The sequence below is a fragment of the Adiantum capillus-veneris genome, chromosome 25, assembly GCF_014529385.1.
Source record: "Adiantum capillus-veneris isolate H3 chromosome 25, ASM1452938v2, whole genome shotgun sequence".
NCBI lineage: Eukaryota > Viridiplantae > Streptophyta > Polypodiopsida > Polypodiales > Pteridaceae > Adiantum > Adiantum capillus-veneris.
The window spans coordinates 135,267,391-135,286,864 of record NC_140955.1 but is presented as its reverse complement, the minus strand read 5'-3'; the positions used below and the strand labels follow the sequence as shown (position 1 = coordinate 135,286,864).

The following is a 19,474-nucleotide window of genomic DNA, read 5'->3' as shown; positions in this document are numbered from 1 at the left end:
GAAAAAGATGTGCAAGATAAGTACGTTCAAGCCCTGAAGAAGATTATGTTTGAAAAGGAAGCAGTGCTTCCCTTTGAGTTCCAAGCCCAGTACACAACCGACCAAAGTGAATTCAAGAAGAACGATTGTACGGATTGGCTTGCACAAACCTCCCTGCGAGGAAGAAGACGTACTTTCTTTGGGCTATGGCTTTTAGTGATCGTGCTGATGTGAATTGAACTAACTCATGTAGCCTTCAAAGAACTGATTATAGTTTGAGATTGTGTGAACCATAAGAGGTGTAATTGGAACAAGAGAATCGCATGTCTTTCGAGAGTGGTTGCGGATCAAGGTTTTGTGGTCGCTTATTGAAAGAGAGGCCAAAAATGAATGTAACTCTGTCAGGATCCTTCATTTGAAAGCAATACCTGGTTTGAACCTTGACTCATTCTTTGAAAACGCAAAACAACAACATAAAGATAAAGCATCCGCTTATATGAGCTTGGCCTAATGAAGAAAGGAGCATCAGCCGAGGTGAGCAAGGCATTGGCAAATGAAGGAAAATGGTGTCTCTGTAGGTGTGCGCATTTCATTTATGCGTTGTGATGGAGCAAGTTCATTTGCATACTTATGATGTTTTCAATTGTTTTAGATGGTTTCATAAGCAACTTCAACACTAAAAGTGTAAGAAGTCTGCATACATTGCTTGATGAAATGAAAGAACATTGCATTCTCAACCCAATGCAAATAGCACGTAATTTCAGGAGCATTGTGTACATGAGTATGCCGTGGTTCTTGGAATTGGGGAGGGGTACTTCCCTCTTAACGAAGAGAAGGCACACAATGACGCAGTGAAGGATAGGGAGAATCGTGCTCGTCAAACAACACAACATGTGCCACAACATATCCCTGTGATGGCAACAACTACAGAGGCTAGTGTGCAAGTGTCCCAAAGAGAAGAGACATCTATTACGTCTCAAGTGAGCGATTAGTGGCTATTATAACAAAACTACATTTACAATTTGATTATGAAAGTTTGCCTTGACAATGCATTTTTTTTTAATGCAAGTGGAGCATCCTGGAGAGGCTGAAGGCTCCCAAAAACCTGTTCGCACCAGAGAAAAAAAGTTGGTTATTAAACTTGTATTGTTATGTAGACATTTGTATAAACTTTTACAAGAGTTTTTAGTATGTATAATTGCTATCTTTCTAATGTTGTTTAGGAAAAGAGTTGGAATGTCTGCGAGTGACATAATTGACTTTGCTAGAAGTCTTGAAAAGAAATATTGGATGTGTCGGACTTGCCAACAATTACGTACTCATTATCCGGTTAATGTCTCCTAAAACAAAGTTTTAAACTATTGTGTGGAATGGAATGAGGCTCGAATTGCATGATGTGTTTTAACATTTAATTTTTAAAATTTCTCAAAATATTGACAATGTGTGGTCTTGGAGATTATTGCAGATAGTAATGGCGGCCGTATTCAGATTGCACATTTTAGTTCAAATAAAACAAAGGAAGAAACAAAAGATGCCCTGTTGAGCATTGTCAAGACACACGTTGTTGAGAAATGCCTTTGTTCGTTTTGTGATGGGCCGGCTGTTGAGTCTGCAGTGAATGCATCAATTTTATTTTTGCTTGCCAATACTCTTGTGCATGGACCTTCAAAATTTGAGGTACCAGAGGAACAAAATGGAAGTATGTCAGTTCGGTTGACTCACTCGACTTGCATATGCAATGGCTGAAGACAAAGGCGTGTTTGTGGTTGTCTATCAAGCTGATAATTATGCCATGGTTCATGACATCTCTGGTGATGTTGGATGGCATGAGGACCACACAAATGTCGTGGTTTGCAAGGCACCAATCTACAAGAAACACACCAGAATTGTGCGCTCATTGTTAGTCTCCATAATGAGGAAAGAGCTTCTTTCGATAACCCAAGCCATACAGTTGCCGGAAGACAATACCTAGTTTGATACGCTGGAAGAGGTTGATTGTACAAAACAAGAATATGGCACACCATTACAAGGTATAATTTCTCATGCTGAATCAAAAAATATAGTTTCACAACTTCATTTGACCATGTTTGGTTTTGCAGGTGGTATAGAATGTAGGCATGCCTTGTTTGGAAATTGCTTGCACAATACACAAACGAGCATAACATTGTGGTGCACTACGGAGGGGACTCTATCGCACTAGCATTGCTAGGGAGTCAAATGGGGCGAATGGTTACAAAATTTGAGGACAAGAAAAAAATTGCCACCAACTTTGTTCAATTTTGGATTTGCAAGCCCTTTGCCTCAGAGAGATGTAGGAGTGTGGAAAGAGGCACATGAATGAGATGGATCCTACGACAAGGGAAGAATCGTTGGTGGGACAGAAGCCAAGCATTGTAGAGTTAGAACCGTCAGCCCATGCGTAAAAGTAGGAATGACGACCTGAGCCGAGCAATATGCAAAATGTGAACTTCTTGTAATGCAACGTGAATGACCGCATTTTTATTGTGATGTAATGGATTTCTTTTTTCCAAATAGTCGTTGCTTGCAATTATTTGAATTTCTTGTTTTCATATCTTCTTTTTTCAAATTGTAAGGAATCGGAGGTAGGGAAGAGATAGAGATAGAGAGGGAGAGATAGGGATGGGAGAGAGACACAAAGAGAGATCGACAAAAATAAATAAAAATTGAGAAGAGAGAGGAAAGGGATATGGAGATAGTGAAGTGGTGCAAATAGTTGATAGACCATATTGAGTCAGTATAACACGTGCACACAGCTAGATAGACATAAATTTAGGAAAAAGCGATTTGTAACCAAAGAACGAGAGAATTAATGTTATGAGGAGAGCTACTCCAGAGAGCTTTACAGAATTATTATTGAGATCGAGCTTTTTGAAGCGAGCGTTTTTCGAGTCAAGAATATGGGAAGGGCTACTCAAAAGAGCTTTACAACATTATTGTTTGGAACAAGCTTTTTGGAGAGAGCTTTTTTAAGAAGTTTAGCATTTGGTTCAATATCTTAAAAAAGCTCCCTCCATACCTCAACTCCTTGAACTGGCAGCAACATTCTCATGACTAGAAATTTGGCATCGTGGCCAGTGTGGTCACCACCACATGTGCCATGCCGATCTCCTCTTCCAAATCTTTATCACCGTTATCTTTGACCAGCTTGCCTTTGCCTTTGACTTTTTGTGAGTTCTTGCTTTTGTCTTTCGCTTCAAACTCCTGAGCCAAACAAAGCGTCTTCTCACATTTATAACAATGATGCTCGGACCTCGTGGCTACTGAGGCACTAACTAAGCATTGGTATTGGCATCCTTGCTAAGCTTGCCTTTGCCAGTGTACTCTAGCAAACTTGTGCATTTGCTTTTAACTTCACAATCTCAAGGCAAACAAATTGTAAGTTTCCTTGAGAACTTCGCCCGTGCATAGTCTACTAACTGAGAACTAGTCGATCCGCTTTCCATAGCTGATAATTGGTGTTGGTCATTAATGTCGTCGGGCTTGAGTAAGAGGGGGCTATTATGCACATACAAGATCTCAAAGTTTCTTCTTTTTTGTACTCCAAAAGGTGTCCGCACAATCCCAAAGCCACTCCACAAGAAGGGTTTTTCAAGGCGTATTCGAAACCAAAGACCCCAACAAAAAGATGCTCCAAATCTCCTAGGCCGTAGTTGACTCGAAAGTCAAAGTGCCTTGATCATCATTGATGTGCACTCAATGTATCCAAATTGTCTCAAGCGTATCAAAATGCTACCGGTTTGCAGTCACCACCAAGTAGTGCCCATTGCGTATCAAAACAGAATGGCAATGGGGGAGAAGAGCGCACTAGAAAGATCCTAGCAATGGGCGTCTTGAAACGCCGTTGACAAGGGAGCCTCAAGTAGGCAGCGGATCTCCACCGTGCTCCTAGAACACTTCAACATTGAAAAGCCAACGTTTTAGAACACTGCAAAGGGGGTAAACAAAACGCCAAAGGAAATCACAATGGCTTCTCTTCTCAACTCCTCAATACTCGCGATTTTCTCCTCCAAGGCTCTGATACCATGTCAAAATCGATGATGCGAAAGCGTAGAGACCAAGGAGAGAATGAGAGAGAGAGAGAGAGAGAGAGAGAGAGAGAGAGAGAGAGAGAGATCTGAACCAACCAACCTTGGCAATGAATAGGTGATGCATAGTACAATGGGTGCAATGGGTTGTATATATACCCACCTCAATAAATGGTTGTACCCAAACTTTCACAAATAAGTAAAATAAATACCTAAAGCCGAAATAAATATTGGGATCACATTGTGCTATTCACTTGAGATGCTACGAACTTTAATAGACATAACCATATCAGCCTGTAGCATGAGCATAGCAAAACACTCCATATCACCCATCTCCATAGTAGGAGGTATCTCTGTCCTAAGAGAGTATGTGTGTTGTGCCTTGCCAGAGCATGGCCACTCCAACTCTCTAGTAGCATCGTTTAACTCTCTGCCTCATGCGCCTAAAGCAGCATTGTCTAATACACCATGTGTGACCACAATGCCAATAACGCAAGTATTGATTTGAATGAGATCTCCGTCTCTTATGAGTCATCTCTGCAAATTTTGAAATGTCACACACACGCTATATATATGTCAAGAAACTACAACCCGCATATGCATCAAGTGGGAGACAAACTCGACGACTACGTCATGTAGACATAATCACTACATTTGCATAAATTGGGTCTACAAATGATGTACAATGTATCCGCAACTCAAATCCACACATGAACGAGCGTCACCAAGAGATATGCAAGAAGCATCATTGTGTTAGAAATTAAACCATAGCTAAGTAGAAATTAGAGTGGTTTGCTTAATGGAGAGAGATAATTTTCCCACATAAGAGAGAGAGAGAGAGAGAGAGAGCACGATATATGTGGTTCACCAAAGTGTGGGCTTCGTCCACGGGAAAGCAGCCACTCAATGGATTTACATTTCAAACTAAAAGTAATTACAAAGAGATTAGCAACCCTTAATGAAACTCCTACCTTACTTCACTCTCTTATACCACCTCATTTTGTGTGTAGAAGAGGCCTCCTTTTATAAGCCAAAAGGAGCATACATGGGCTTCCCTCTCTCATGAGAGACACCCATGTGTAGCCGCCCTTGTGTAGACAAATCCAAGTAGAACTCACCCATGCGCCCATGTGTACGCGCCCGTTGGTAGACAAGTCCGCTTAGAAATCGACCACCAACCATTGAACCTCGGCCCCTCACCATTGAATTCGGTCACCGGCCATAGACTTCCAACCACCGACCAACCAGCCATCGACCAACCGGCCACTGATCCACCGTTTTTCGATCACTTTCTGACAGCATGATGCCTTCTCTTCATAACGAGGGCTTTACAAATGTGTGTGTTTTAGAATAGAAATTATAAGAGGTGAATGAGATTCCTTATTGAACAATCTCTCACTTGGAGACTAATCTCTACACCAAACCTGTGACTGCTTTCCATTTTGGCTTCTTATCCTTGAATGTCGATTGAAGATTAGTAAAAACTCAACTTCTCCTTGTTTGTTAACATGTCTACAAGATTCTGGCTTGTGTGCACCTTTCGAAGCTTTAACTATCCCTCTTCCAAAAGAGTACGTACGAAGTGATATCTCACTTCAATGTGGTTTGTCCTTGAGTGAAAGGTTGAATTTTCCGCAAGACGAATGGGCTTTGAGTGCCACTTCAATGTGCTTTGTCCTCGAGTGAGAGGCTGAATTCTTTGCAAGATGAATGGCGCTGCAGTAGGTTACCCTATTTCAACAACAAAAAATCTGAAAACTTTGCCTATGAGAGCATGATCCGATTCTCAAGGCTACATGTCGTCACCATTGCACACACAAGGGAGGAGAGGGTGTCGGGAAGCCGCCGTCGTGCCGAGGCTTTGATACCAGTTTGTAGTGCGCGATGCGTGCGTGTGCAAAGCAAGAAAGGGAGAAGGAGAGACGACACAAGAGTGGGGGTGGAGATGCTTCTCAAAAAGGGGTGAGAGTATGCTCCTTATTCTTTGTATATGTACAATAAAAAAGGGGAAAAGAGTGGGCGACAGGAGACAGTGTCCGGCTCGATGCAAGGCACACCGCCTTTACTCCAACATAGATAGATGTCGCCTTAGTTTTTCCAACGGTGACTTAGAGGAGGAGGTGAATGTGGAGCAACCTCTTGGATTTTTAGATCTAGAAATCACTGACATGGTTTTCAAGTTGTGGAAGGCTCTCTATGGCTGAGGCAAGCCTTTTGAGCGTGCTACCAAAAGATAGTCTCTTTCTAACTCTTTATGGCCAAAAGCAAGCCTTTCAAGTGTGGTACCAAAAGATAGTCTCTTTTTTTTAATGGCATTCCTTTCATTGTTCTTCTGCCGACCCATATTTATATATTTTCAATAAGGGAGAATTGGTGACTCTTGCTATCCTATATGTGGACTATCTTGTGATCACATGTAGTCATGAACAACACAAATGCAGTACCATGGAGACCTTGGCAAAGGAGTTTGAGATAACAGATCTCAGCAACATGCTTCACTACTTTCTTGGACTAGAGAAATGGCAGACAGTGGGGGAGGGCATCTTTCTCTCTCAACAGTGCTCTATTCAAGAGTTTTTGGAAGCATTTGGTATGATCAAGTGCGAACCTATCGCTTCTCCTATGGATGACATCAATTTCCCAGTGGGACTTCTCAATTTATGCAGACTTGCCAAGTCAAATATGGAGCAGGCTCTTTGGACCTTGCAATATTTGAAGAAGTCAAAGTCGTTAGGCATTTGGTATGTAGCAAGAGGTACGAACTCCAGATCATGCTGGAGGATGAAGTGATTCAGATTAGGATGGATCCAGATTGACGATGCTCCACTGCAGGTTACCCCTTTCCATTGAGTCGACAGTGATTTCATCGAGCAGTAAGAAGCAGCCTCACTTGCCTTACAATCCATAGAGGCCAAAATTGGGTTGTTTGGCGTGCCACATGTTAGTGTGGTTACGGTGGCTACTTTGGAGATTGGCTCATAGCAACATACGACCGCGATCTACTCTGACAACCAAGGTTGTATAGCCATTAGGAGGAACAAAGTTTTTCATGTTCGTACCAAGCATATAGAGATGTAGTACCATTTTATTCGTGAGAAGACCATGGATTGCTCTATTCGACATTTAACCCTCTGCTAATATCTTCACCAAACCTATACCACAATTGACATTATCTCTCCATACCAACTCCCTTGGATTGATTCCCCGTCCAGGAGCTGCGCGAAAGTGTTAAGAGTTACACCTTATTGTTTGGTGGTGGCTCCAATATCTCCCAAAAACAGATAAGGGAGTGAGGGTTGTCTTGGGCCATACTTGAGGTAGATGTACCTTCTCAACGGTGACAAATACATGTTGTGTCCACCCAATAGGTTGGTGGGAGGCGAGATCCCCATCCCTAAGATTTCCCTGGGTTAGAGTCTCTATTTACTTGCAGTTTTTCCTCAAATGCCCATCGACGAGGACCAGCTTTGGTCCCTCAGACCAATATTGTGAGGTGATGTGGCATATTTATGGGGCACACACTCCTTTATTAGGTGCAATTAGTATAAAAGTAGATAGGGAAAATCTCGGAGTCCCTATATAGGGACCGCACCCGTGTGTACTTTTGTATGATGTCATTACAAATTATAGCAAGCGATTTGGGTTCACAGCTCTCTAGCATTCATTGTACCCTCTGAGCCAATTCACGTGAGCACTAGGTTTGCAACACGTTGGCAACTTTTTCAATACCCATGAATGGTTTTCAAAAAAAAAAAAAGGGGCAATATGTTGCCAACAAGTTGCAATTGGGCTCTACATCAAGGGGTTGGAGCACAAAGGAAACCACACTAGAGGACAAAATTTGAAAAAGTGAGCCCCTTAGAATTTAGGGAAAAACCAAACCTTTTTTACTCTCTCCTCTCTCTCACTTACCTTTTCCCTTCAATTCTCTTAAAAAGGAACACTCTCTCTTCTCTCTCATGTGTTGCTAAATTTCCATAGAAACTTGGGATGGCAAGTTACCGGCTGGCAACTAATTGCCAACCTCACTCTCACGTGAACTGGCTCTCTCTAGCGTTTCAAGTTAATCGGCAATGTCTCCTCTCTCCAACGTTTTTGCTTACGCTCTCTTTACCTTCCCCTAGTACTTCACTCTCTATTCTCCCCCTCCGGCTCTGCAAACGATAAGCTCTACAACGCATGTTGCACCCAAGGTTCGTTCAATGGGCGGTCAACACACTAAGGACGTTATAGAGATCTGTCATGGTAGATTCAAGATCCAGTGGCTACCCGGTCCCAAGAGAAGGTTTGCTTGCAGTATCAAACTTGATCATCATCCGATTCAACTTTTCTACTGCACCTTTATTAATATGTGGCATTGTAGGTGTTCTCCAGTGTCAAAGGTTTCTTTCAAAGTTTAGATTGGAGTCAGGTATCCACGAGATCGGAGGCTAGTTCATGTGTTTATTGCTTCTTCTTCTGCCTATTCTGATAGGTGGATACGGGCAAGAAAGTGTCCCAAAGCCATTGGTTAAGGTCTTGGGCGTCGAAAGTCTCACTGGCTTTTATTGTTGAGTGAAGTTTTGAGTATGGAAGATGACATCGGATTGTTGTAGAAATTTCAAGGCATTTTTTGAATCTTGGATTCAAGAGAGAGAAAAGAGTGTCTCTCTCTCTCTCTCTCTCTCTCTCTCTCTCTCTCTCTCTCTCTCTCTCTCAACATATTAACTAGTCCCCATACCACAAGAGAACTAACAATTCTAAGACACACAAAGATAGAGAAATAGAAGAACAAAATCTTGTGTGTTACAAAAATTTGTACAAGCTGTATTAGAGAATGAAAACTCATTAGAATAAATGGATGTATGGAAGGTATCAATCTCCCTCCTTTTGCATTGCCCAGTAGTGAGGTCCAACCAAAACAAGGAAGAAGGATCCTCAAAGGCTCACCTGCACCATAAAAACAAGAATAATATTTCATTAGGCTACCAACTGTTATCCAAGTCCCCAAGTTACCCAAAGATTTGTTACTGTAAAATTTGAAGGTCATATATGCCAACCATTAGATTTATTCTAGCGCCAATATATCAAAAAGAATTTAAAGAGTCAACAAACATCTAAGCAGTTGTAAAGTTCCTTGTATTTTTTCCAATTCGACATTCCAAAATTGTAACCAAACCAAAGAACGTAAGTCATAAAAAATGATCTAGCATTGGTTGTAGATACGACTAGTATGTAAAGCTCAAAGAAAAGGCTCAGTATATCTATAAGTAGAGATTCAAGTTGTTAATTAAAAAAGTGAAATCATCCTGTAGGTAAGGCAACTAGTTTTCCCCTAGCGTTTCAGCAACAGATACAGCATAGCGTTTTTCATCAACAGCAGATTCCACCTAACGTTTTTACAGTTGCAGACCTTGCCTAGCATTTTGCAGTTTCCGGTGTCAGATCAGCCCCAATGCATCGGCGTTTTCAGTTTTCAGCACTAAGACACAGCAAATCCAGCCCCTAGCCTCGCAAATCTCACCTACCCGCAGTAGATCCTCGCCGTACCTTCAGATCAGCCAATGCCCGTTGTTCGCAGATTTCAGCATCTACGTTTCCAGCGCATCATCGTCATGTCGTCGCCATCGCTATCCTCGTCGACACAATGTCAATATTCAGCAGAAAGTCAGCGTTTTGCAGAATTCAGCAGTTCAGCCCTAGCGTTTTCAGATTTCAGTCCGTCCTCGTCGTCATCATTGTCGTCGACATCGTCGGCAAGTCCATTGCATCTAGACCATTGTACCAAATTTGTGCAATCAATAGCATCGACCTCTCTCTCGCCATAGAGAGGGGGGTCCTTGGGGGAGGGTTTGAGAACCGTCTGCTGGTGTCGTATTCTTCTCTCTCTCTCTCTCTCTCTCTCTCTCTCTCTCTCTCTCTCTCTCTCTCTCTCTCAACACCTTCATTCACAGTAGCATTCACTTTGTTTGTGATCATTGCATTCTCTCTCTAAAGAAACGGAAGGCTCTCCCTTCTGTAAGTAAAAAGAACCCTTGAGCACAGTTCGGAGCACTCATCTTGAGCAAAGTCAACATTCACTTTTCCGCTGCACCCAACATTGGTATCAGAGCTTTGGCAGTGTTCTGTATCACTCAAGGAAAGAACCACAATAAATTTTTTGCTTGTTGCAGTCACACGTAACCCAAGTCCACTTGGGCGTGTCGATTCCTAATCGTGTTTTTGAAGAGTGACAGGTAACCGAAGAAAGAAGGGCTTGTCCAGCCTCCCCTTGTTCCTCTTTTCACTCATGGAGAGCGGACCGTGCACTTAGCGGCCGGCCAATCGACGTGAGGTGGGATAAAACAACTTTGGTGTAAGTGCAAGGCCGCCAAAGGGTGCGCAGGGAAGAGTCGAGCTTGGGTAAGAGAAAAGACTTTTCTAACACCGATTGCAAGCTAAAGAACTCAAGAACCTCAAGAACTCAAAAACTCCAGGACCCAAGAACCTCAAGAACCCAAGTTCCTCGCGAGCTTATGTACCCAAGATCTCAGTGTATGGTCATCACCCAAAGCAGAATCGATACTTTGCGTGAAGATATTGAGCGTGGAGGTGGTGACGAAGAATTTTCCCCACCAAGAGGTTTTTCCGACCATCCCCTTCCCCATCTATGGAGGCTTTGGTCAAGACGATGATAAACATGATGCTACAACAAGAGGCGCAACACGCTGCCTTAGATGGCGACCGCAAAGAAAGACAAGCAACCTTAAAGCATGAGCATGAGCTGTAACAAACTTGGATACCCCAAGTCTAGATTCTACCGCGACACAGTAGAGATTCACCATCAAAAATACTTCACCACTTCAAATCACAGTTCAAAAAAGAGTCGACACGGCTCCGCATAGTGAAGTTCCAAGAGGTATTGGCCCCAAAGACTGGCATCCCTTTCGGTATTTCTTTTTATATTAATCTTTGAGCAAAGTACAACTCCCGCAGGGTCCTCCGCTCTCAGGCTCTGCGTTCAGATGCTCTCAAGAGTGAGGCCCTTAGGGCTCTTTTATTCTTACAAGGGATGCCAAAAGCAGAGCCCCAAAATCAATCAAACTCAACAGCAAAAGTTCCAAAAGCAATTGATCCTCAAAAACTGGCAACAAGTAGCCAGGGCAAATTACGGAATTCTGTACAACTGCCACGTCAGCATGTCAGTGTAGCGCGGATAGTGTGTCGTGCTCTCTACAGTGGGTGCTCCTCAATGCAATGTGCATGACATCTCACTCAAAACAGAATGAAAACAAAGGAAACAATAGATAACATTTGATCAACAGAGAGACACAACAGTAGACCAGAACATATCGACTCGGCTATCTCAAAGAACCGATACAGACTCCGACGTGGCAACACACTCAGCTCCAACCCAGAACTCACGGGTACAATGGGGGTGTCGAGGCTCAGATGTGCAGGGATGGTGCAGACGTGCTGTGTGTATAGACTCGCTACTCTAGACGATGACGTTGGACCATATATAAAGAAGATGATAATCCTCATGACCCAACAGCTACTACTCATATGTACAACCATAAAGAGCCACCAACGGCTCATAAATGTCAGCCATCTAAGTCTATCTCCAAACTGAGTGGTGGTGGTGACCTAGCAACGGTGTCCACTAGACCACCATCCGTATCCCTGCCACGTGTCACTGCCCAGCCTAGAGAGTCCGTCCAGTGTGAACCAGACCAGACCAACTCTACTACTATGTCCTGTGAAAGTGACATTGTAGCCTTGCTACAAGTTGCCCGCCACAAAACCACTCACCGTCTCAGTGAGAGAACAACTGAAACTGCTAAAAGACTGAACTGCAATAATAAATGACTATTGTACTACCATGGCGAAACAATGGCGAAAAGACTGTCAATCTGTCATCCCAGAGAAAGAGTAGTCGCCACAGCCGCACCTGAAGGGTCAGTCTCTGGAGGTGGAGCCATCAAATCAATGGTGGAACTTCGCTGCTGGACTAGAGGCTGCTGGGCTCTGCTGTCCATAACTTGGCCGCCTGTGAAAGGAGCCGCCAGCTGCCGCATGGCAAAGGGTAACACCTGTCCGATAGTGTACTGAGGACGGCGAGTGACACAACCATGGCGGTATGCACCAGCAACACCATCACAGCAAGGAACACTATGCATGTGGGATAATGGCGATGACTGAAACCCCTGAGGATACTGTTGACTGTAGTATTGAACTGGAGGCTGTGTGTAGAGTCCAATAAAGTGTTGAAAAGGACCTGCAATATGCAATGGTGGTCCGGGTCCGATCCATCCAAACCCTACGCCAACTAGAGCCTGAGCCTGAGCCTGAGCAAACCTATCTCTATGTAGAAGCATCTCCCGAAATCCTTGTACCTGTGCTTTAAGGTCTTCAATGATGTCTGACTTTATTTTCAAAGCTTGTAGCAATACGAAAATTGTAGCATCCCGATTTGAGATGGCACTCTCGGCAACCTTCAGAGATCCCTCCATAGCTGCGTATATGGCAGAGTGGCGCTGGTGCGTGGCAGCTAACTGTTCCGCTCCAAGCTCTATGGTGGCGATAGCATTCCTGGAGTCTTGTAATACTTTCTCCAAAAGGTGTAGCAGAGAAGTAGAGTCGGCCACCCCTGAAGATGATACTGGAGGACTCCCAAGTGGCATAGGGGGCTCGCTAGGAGTAGGTACTACTGGTGGAGTAGGAGCTGAGATGGTGGTTGCAGGTGGAGTCAGTGATATATTGGCATCAGTATGGGTGAATATTGGGGAAGAATGTAGAGGAATCTCCGAGGGAGAAGCCGTCGACTAGTCATGAAGTTTGGAAGTAGACACTGGCCCAATAGAGAGAGGGTTGGAAGACAGAGAGCGCCGCGGAAGATGTGTCACCTTAGTCTGTTGACTCTCAGATATGGCAAAGAGAGTAGAGACTCTACTATATCTTTCGCCACCTTTGCTTTGATCTTCTTTTTCTTCGTGATTTTAGGATCGGCAGGAATGTTTGAGGATTTCCTTTTCCCTTGCACACTTCGCGTATCCTTATCTACTTCGTCTGGTGTAACATGTATGTTTATGACCCACGTCAAGAAAGGTGTTGCGAAACATTTGAAACTGAACTGCACAGACCTCACCTGGGCCCGAAACCTTTTGGCTCTAGACTGTAACGATGAAAAAAGAATCTGGTGAAATCCACAGGGTTGGGCGTGGAGCAAACAGTAAAGGCCGTCCCAATGGGATAATGTAGTGGGCAGTTCACATTTTCCCTTATCTTCTTTGGCATCTCTAGCCAGAAAGTAGTATCTAAAGATTGCCAGGAGCTGTTTGTTTCTTTCGTAATCCGGGTCATCTGTATTGAGCATCTCCTGACATGCTTGAATGGTGGCATCCTTGGAAAGTTGAGAGAAAGTTCGAGTAGCAAGCTTCACAGATGGAAAGGTGGTCATACCCATAGCATGGCCTAACCGTGTAGCAGTGAGTTTGTGGTCCCTGACCTTGGGAAAGTTCTTCAAAAGATCATGTATCATCTCAACAGGAACAGTAGTTGGCAGATCGCCATCAACCAGTGCTATAAGACCCATAGTCTGTAGTTGGTCCTTGGAGAGGATTTCGCTTAGAGATGGTCGAGGCGGCTGTAGATAAACAGCCAAGGAGAATGGTGTCGATTTTTAGATGTAGCCGGCCGATTGATCTCATGATGGATGATTTGATGATTGCGTTTCTTTTTACATGCTTCTTTCATACTTGTTTCTTTGGACGCGTCCAATTCAAAGGTAGCTTCTGAATTCGACTCCGAGGTTGGGGAGGCTTCGTAACTTTCATCGCTGGCATCACTGTAAGTGAAGTCATCCAGATCCTGGCCACTAGTTTCTGAGTCATCCTCCTCCTCAGCAGAACTCAATGGCTGAGGTGGTGGCTTCTTTATTAAGCCTGCTTTTCTGGAGGGTTTGCTGCTAGCCGCCATGGGAATTACACAACTTCTGACACACTAACTGATGTGTATAGGCCGCACCCTCACTGACTGACTAAGGTTGTTCGCAGCCCAGAAGAACGTTCAGACACTCAAAAGCTGATCCACAATTGCATACATATGATAACTCTGCAATTACTGCATACTGTTTTTACCCTGTATGTATATGTATCTAATCGTCTCTAGTTATCCCATGGAAGGAGCCGAAGCGGAAGAAGCCGAAGAGGGCAGAGCGGTCGAATTGGGTAGAGCGGCGAGAGATGTGTGTGATTAGGGTTGCTTTGGAGGGAAAGCGCGACGAATAAAGAAGGGCAATAAAAAAGGTAGAGGTTGCATTGAGGTTACGTTGGGATTTTACGAACTGGGTATGGACGAATTAGGTAAGGGGAAGGGGTACGGAAAGTTGGTAAGGGGACTAGTTGGGGAGGGGAGGGGCGAGTTGGGAAGGGGGTAGGGCGAATTGGTGAGGGGAGGGACGAGTTGGGAGGAGGGGGAGGGGGCAAGTTGGGAGAGAGGGGGGACGAATTAGGAAGGGGGAAAGGGGCGAGTTGGGAGAGTGGGAGGGGACAAATTGGGGAGAGGGGGAAGGGATGAATTGGGAGGGGGGGTTTGGGGGGGGGGGGGAGTTGGAGGAAGAATTGGGGAGAGGGAAAGGGGCGAGTTGGGAGAGAGGGGGAACGAATTGGGGAGAGGGGGAGGGGGCGAGTTGGGAGAGTGGGAGGGGACGAGTTGGGAGAGAGAGGGAGGGCAAGGGCACACGGTAGGGGGCGAGGTTTAGTAAAGAGGGGCGAGGGCAGTTAGGCTTAGGAGGGAGTAAGGGGGTTAGTATGGAGGTATAGAGGGGTTTAGTAGTAGTGATTTAATATAGGAACTGTAAGGCAAAAACCCTCACCGGTGCCTGCTTTGGAGTAGCAATTAGCTACCCCTGTTCCTGCTCAAGGAGGCTCTTGCCTCAACACAAAAGCATGAAACCACACAGCTGTACATCAGTCAAATGAAGAGCACTCTTGTGGGGCATCACATAACTGCACGTAGGGAAGAGAGAGCAGTGTATAGTGTGCAGGGCATCACTCCTAGCACCACACTTATATGAAAGGGAAAAAAAGCACTCCATAGCTCTTAACCTGTGACAAAAGCTGAAAAATGAGTCTCCCAGCTACAAATTCAGCGCCACTTCCTGATGCAAGAGGAAAGTGCACAGAAATGTGCCACTTGGCGCGTTTACAGGCATTTTCCCGTTTCGGGGTTGCCGCCTAAAAATCTCCCAAATGGTTGCCCAGCTGACTTCGCAGCAGAGTTGTAGAACGTTCCCCTTGTCATCGAAGGTAATGACGCGAACACATTTCACAGCCCAAAATAGCAATTTCCTAATTTTTAGGAGATGCTTCCGTTGGGCTCCCACTGGTCATCTGACCATCTATCCTCATTGGGACCGCATTCAAAAGTGCAATGTGGCCCAATTGTCGGATACTTTCTGTTGGTGATCCCACCTTGACTTTATGCCTTTATTGAGTTCACTTCCTAGTATCCACCAACTTGCTAAGTGCGACGAGGGGACCTACATGATCTTGCACTGAGCCTAGACATCCTCTTACTATACGAATTCCAGTGCCGACCAACTTCCCGTCTGCGGGTGAAACTACCGTTCACATTGGCCATACAATGTCTGACCGTTTGCAACTTCAAAAAGAGGGTCTCAAAAATAAAACAAAAATCATTGGAAAGAAACCAACAACTAAGGTTAACACTTGCCACGTCCTCGTGACATAGTTAACAGTTGCCACGTCCTCGTGACATACCCCCCTCTTGAAATCGCAAACGTCCTCGATTGCATACCATAAATACACGCCACTAATGATCTTGTGTTGTTAGCGCTCTTTTATCATCGCATGTATCCGCAAGAAAGGTCGTACACATAGATACAAATGACTTAATGAGACCTTCATACTTTTGTCATTTCCATCTATTACACTGAATTCATATGTATATTTGGTGTGCTAGCTCTAGAGCCTCCTTTGCACACGTTGGGTTGGGGCATAAGTAGGTTGTAACCCAAACGCTTCAAGGTAAAGCTACAATACATTTGGTGACTCTGACAATTCATGCTCTTCCATCCACTTTCCATCCATAGGTGGATAGTTCTTGAACTTCACCACATAGCATTTTGCAACCTGTCCCTTTTTTACTTGTGCAAGAGGCTCTTGCCTCTGCAAACGAGCATAATTCCGCAACTGTAGCGTACTACCCACGACCAAGTAGGCTCAAATTTCAAGATGATTTTCCAATGCGTGAAAGAATCCAAGCAATTGCCTCAGAGAATCGGCGAGCAGCGTGCCACCTAGCAGACCCACATCACTCCCGCAAGAGATCTAGTGGCCAATCTACCACCGTGAGACCTCTCGCTATCTCATCTTGGTTCATACTTGCAAACCCTAAAAACGCAGCAGAAAATCGGCCCTAATTTGACCACTTTTTGGCAGGACGAACATGCGGAATTTTCTGTCTGTCCTGTGAAGAGGAACCCTCTTCCATAATGCCCTTCCCTTTGTCGGCCATACTATCATCCTGCGTTCCTATACTCTGTGTCTTTACCCAAAACAACCGAGGCTCACTCTTTAGGAAAAAGTGATTGATATCCCGGCAATAGAACCTTGAAACCGGCCCGTGGGGTGGTAGGCTTTGGCTTTCACCCGAAATTCTTTACTTTGGACACACACAGAGAGAACGTGCAAAGGAAACCTACGATGGGAATTAACACTTCAGCACACACATAGCTTGGAAGCTAGAATGCTCCAAGCAGACGCCGACAACCTATAGGCCCCAAAATTGGCGCTCCTTTCGGTATTTCATTATACTTTGAGAGGGTAATTTGAGAGGGTAAATTACAAAGTAGAGTCCCGAGAATCCTTTACCAGTATCCCGCTAGATACCACCTGTTTTGGCCACATTTCGGCAACATAACAATCCCAAAACTTGTGCGAAACCAATTCCCCTCCTGGAACTCACTTCCACTGGCATAAACCCTCTGATTCCTGCCCAAAAACAGTAAATTCATCACGCTGTATTTACTGGTTTTTGCCCTGTTTTCAGCCCTAAGCAGTTCCCTAACTGTCCTCTGCCAGTGGGACACTGTTCCCAATGGTTCTGGCGTCCGTATGGCTGAAAAACAGTCAAAATACAGCGCATAACCAGCACTGAATTCACACCTGTACGGTGAGGTTATGGCCCTCACCGGTGCCTGCTTTGGAGTAGCAATTAGCTACCCCTATTCCTGCTCAAGGAGGCTCTTGCCTCGGCACAAAAGCATGAAACCACACAGTTGTACATCAGTCAAATGAAGAGCACTCTTGTGGGGCATCACATAATTGCACGTAGGGGAAAGAGAGAGAGAGCAGTGTGTAGTGTGCAGGGCATCACTCCTAGCACCACACTATACATGAGAGGGAAAGAAAGCACTCCATAGCTCTTAACCTGTGACAAAAGCTTAAAAATGAGTCTCCCCGCTACAAATTCAGCGCCACTTCTTGATGCAAGAGGAAAGTGCACAGAAATGTGCCACTTGGCGCGTTTACAGGCATTTTTTCCTTTTCCGGGTTGCCGCCTAAAAATCTCCCGACTGGTTGCCCAGTTGCCTTCGCGACAGAGTTGTAGAATGTTCCCCTTGTCATACCGAAGGTAATGACGCGAACACATTTCACGGCCCAAAATAGCAGTTCCCTAATTTTTAGGAGATGCTTCCGTTGGGCTTCCACTGGTCATTTGACCATCTATCCTCATTGGGACCGCATCCAAAAGTGCAATGTGGCCCAACTGTCGGATACTTTCTGTTGGTGATCCCACCTTGACTTTATGCCTTTATTGAGTTCACTTCCTAGTATCCACCAACTTGCTAAGTGCGACGGGGGGACCTACATGATCTTGCACTGAGCCTAGACATCCTCTTACTATATGAATTCCAATGCCGACCGACTTCCCGTCTGCGGATGAAACTACCGTTCACATTGGACATACAATGTCTGACCGTTTGCAACTTCAAAAAGAGGGTCTCAAAAATAAAACAAAAAGAAACCAACAACTAAGGTTAGCACTGCCACGTCCTCGTGATAGTGTCTATGATTTCTTGGATGATTAGGGCCAAGGCCTCAGTACCACATGACATTGTTAGGGCGGAGCTCGCTGCTCCTCCATTGGTAGTGGAGGCACTCACTCGATCAGTTTCATTTATGCATAGCACTTGGGCTCTCCCTAGAGACAGATATGCTCGATTAGCACTATAGTCTTCGCGACAGCTGGCATTGCAGGGAGATAGATCATGTTGGTATGCAGAGATGGCATCTTGGTTTCAGTTACATGGCTTTAGTATGGACCGTCTACCCCCATTTCAGTACTCTCTGGATGCACCCTCCATCTCCCTCACTAGGGCAGAGATTATCAAGCTCATCAGACAAGACTTGATTCAGTTGGATACGAAGAGGACATGAATACAACTCACACATGAGCTAGGTACGAAGATGACTTTCTATAGAGAGCATCTTCTACACTCACAAAGGATGGTTTTGTGATCAGACCAGGATACATGGATACTCATCTATCCCACGGGATACGATGTGCTATTAGATTTAGAGGAGTACCCGCTGAGTCCAAGATTTGTTAGGTGTGCAAAATAGAGCCAAAGACAGAGCTACATTACATATGTCATTGCCCAGTATACTATGAGATACGAGGCCACTTTCATTGTCTATTCAGAGAAGGTTTTGGGCCACTTTCTAGAGCCATGAGATACCAGTATCAGAGATGCCTCGGATTATACTTATTGGAGATTCGCAGAGGACCTCTTAAAGAGGGGCACAATGAGAGAGATCCAGCGACAACAGAAGATTACAAATTTCTTTCAATCACAGACAGAGGAATTCGAGCAACCCCCAGAGCATAACAACACTAGAGGCATACTGCTTGATCGGGTGATAATGTTGGGGCGGTCCCGTCGCCCACAGATGAGGGGGCCCTCTCGATATCGACGCAGATCGCGACAGAGGATCCATACAATATTGGCGCGACATAAGAGCCGTCCCCGATACTGATGTTTATGTATATGATGCCTTGACTATCACAGAGCTCCATTGCATTGTATCAGGTCACCCTTTGTATTTCCTATTCCCTTTGTATCAGCTTTCACCCCACCCCTACCCACTATTTTCTTTTCTTTTCACTTCTTTGTAATTTTTGTACCCAGACCTGGTATGAGATTCACCACAGGTAACCTTTTGGTCTCATAGGTCATTTTGGCCTTTTGAAGACGTTAATATTACATTACATTTCTCTCTCTCTCTCTCTCTCTCTCTCTCTCTCTCTCTCTCTCTCGCACGCGCGCGCGCACGCACTGGTTTGCTCTTGTGACAACAGAAATCAGGGAAAAAATTTCAAAATTTACAGAAATTTCAGAAAAAAAACAAGCAAATTACAGATTGCAGAAAAGCAAAAAGAATTTGAAATTGCAGAAATTGGCA

At 44.6% G+C, this 19,474-nt stretch overlaps 1 protein-coding gene across 3 annotated transcripts in view; it reads right to left on the bottom strand.

The window, feature by feature from the left end:
* Nucleotides 1-8,768: 8,768 nt before the first annotated feature.
* The window catches only part of LOC147425696 (putative glycerol-3-phosphate transporter 5), an 84,674-nt gene continuing 73,968 nt past the window's right edge, over nt 8,769-19,474 (bottom strand). For all 3 annotated transcript variants that reach the window (XM_086499560.1, XM_086499558.1, XM_086499557.1), the window contains one exon: nt 8,769-8,954. The gene's annotated coding sequence lies outside the window, so the exon portion shown is untranslated. The remainder of the gene's footprint in view (nt 8,955-19,474) is intronic.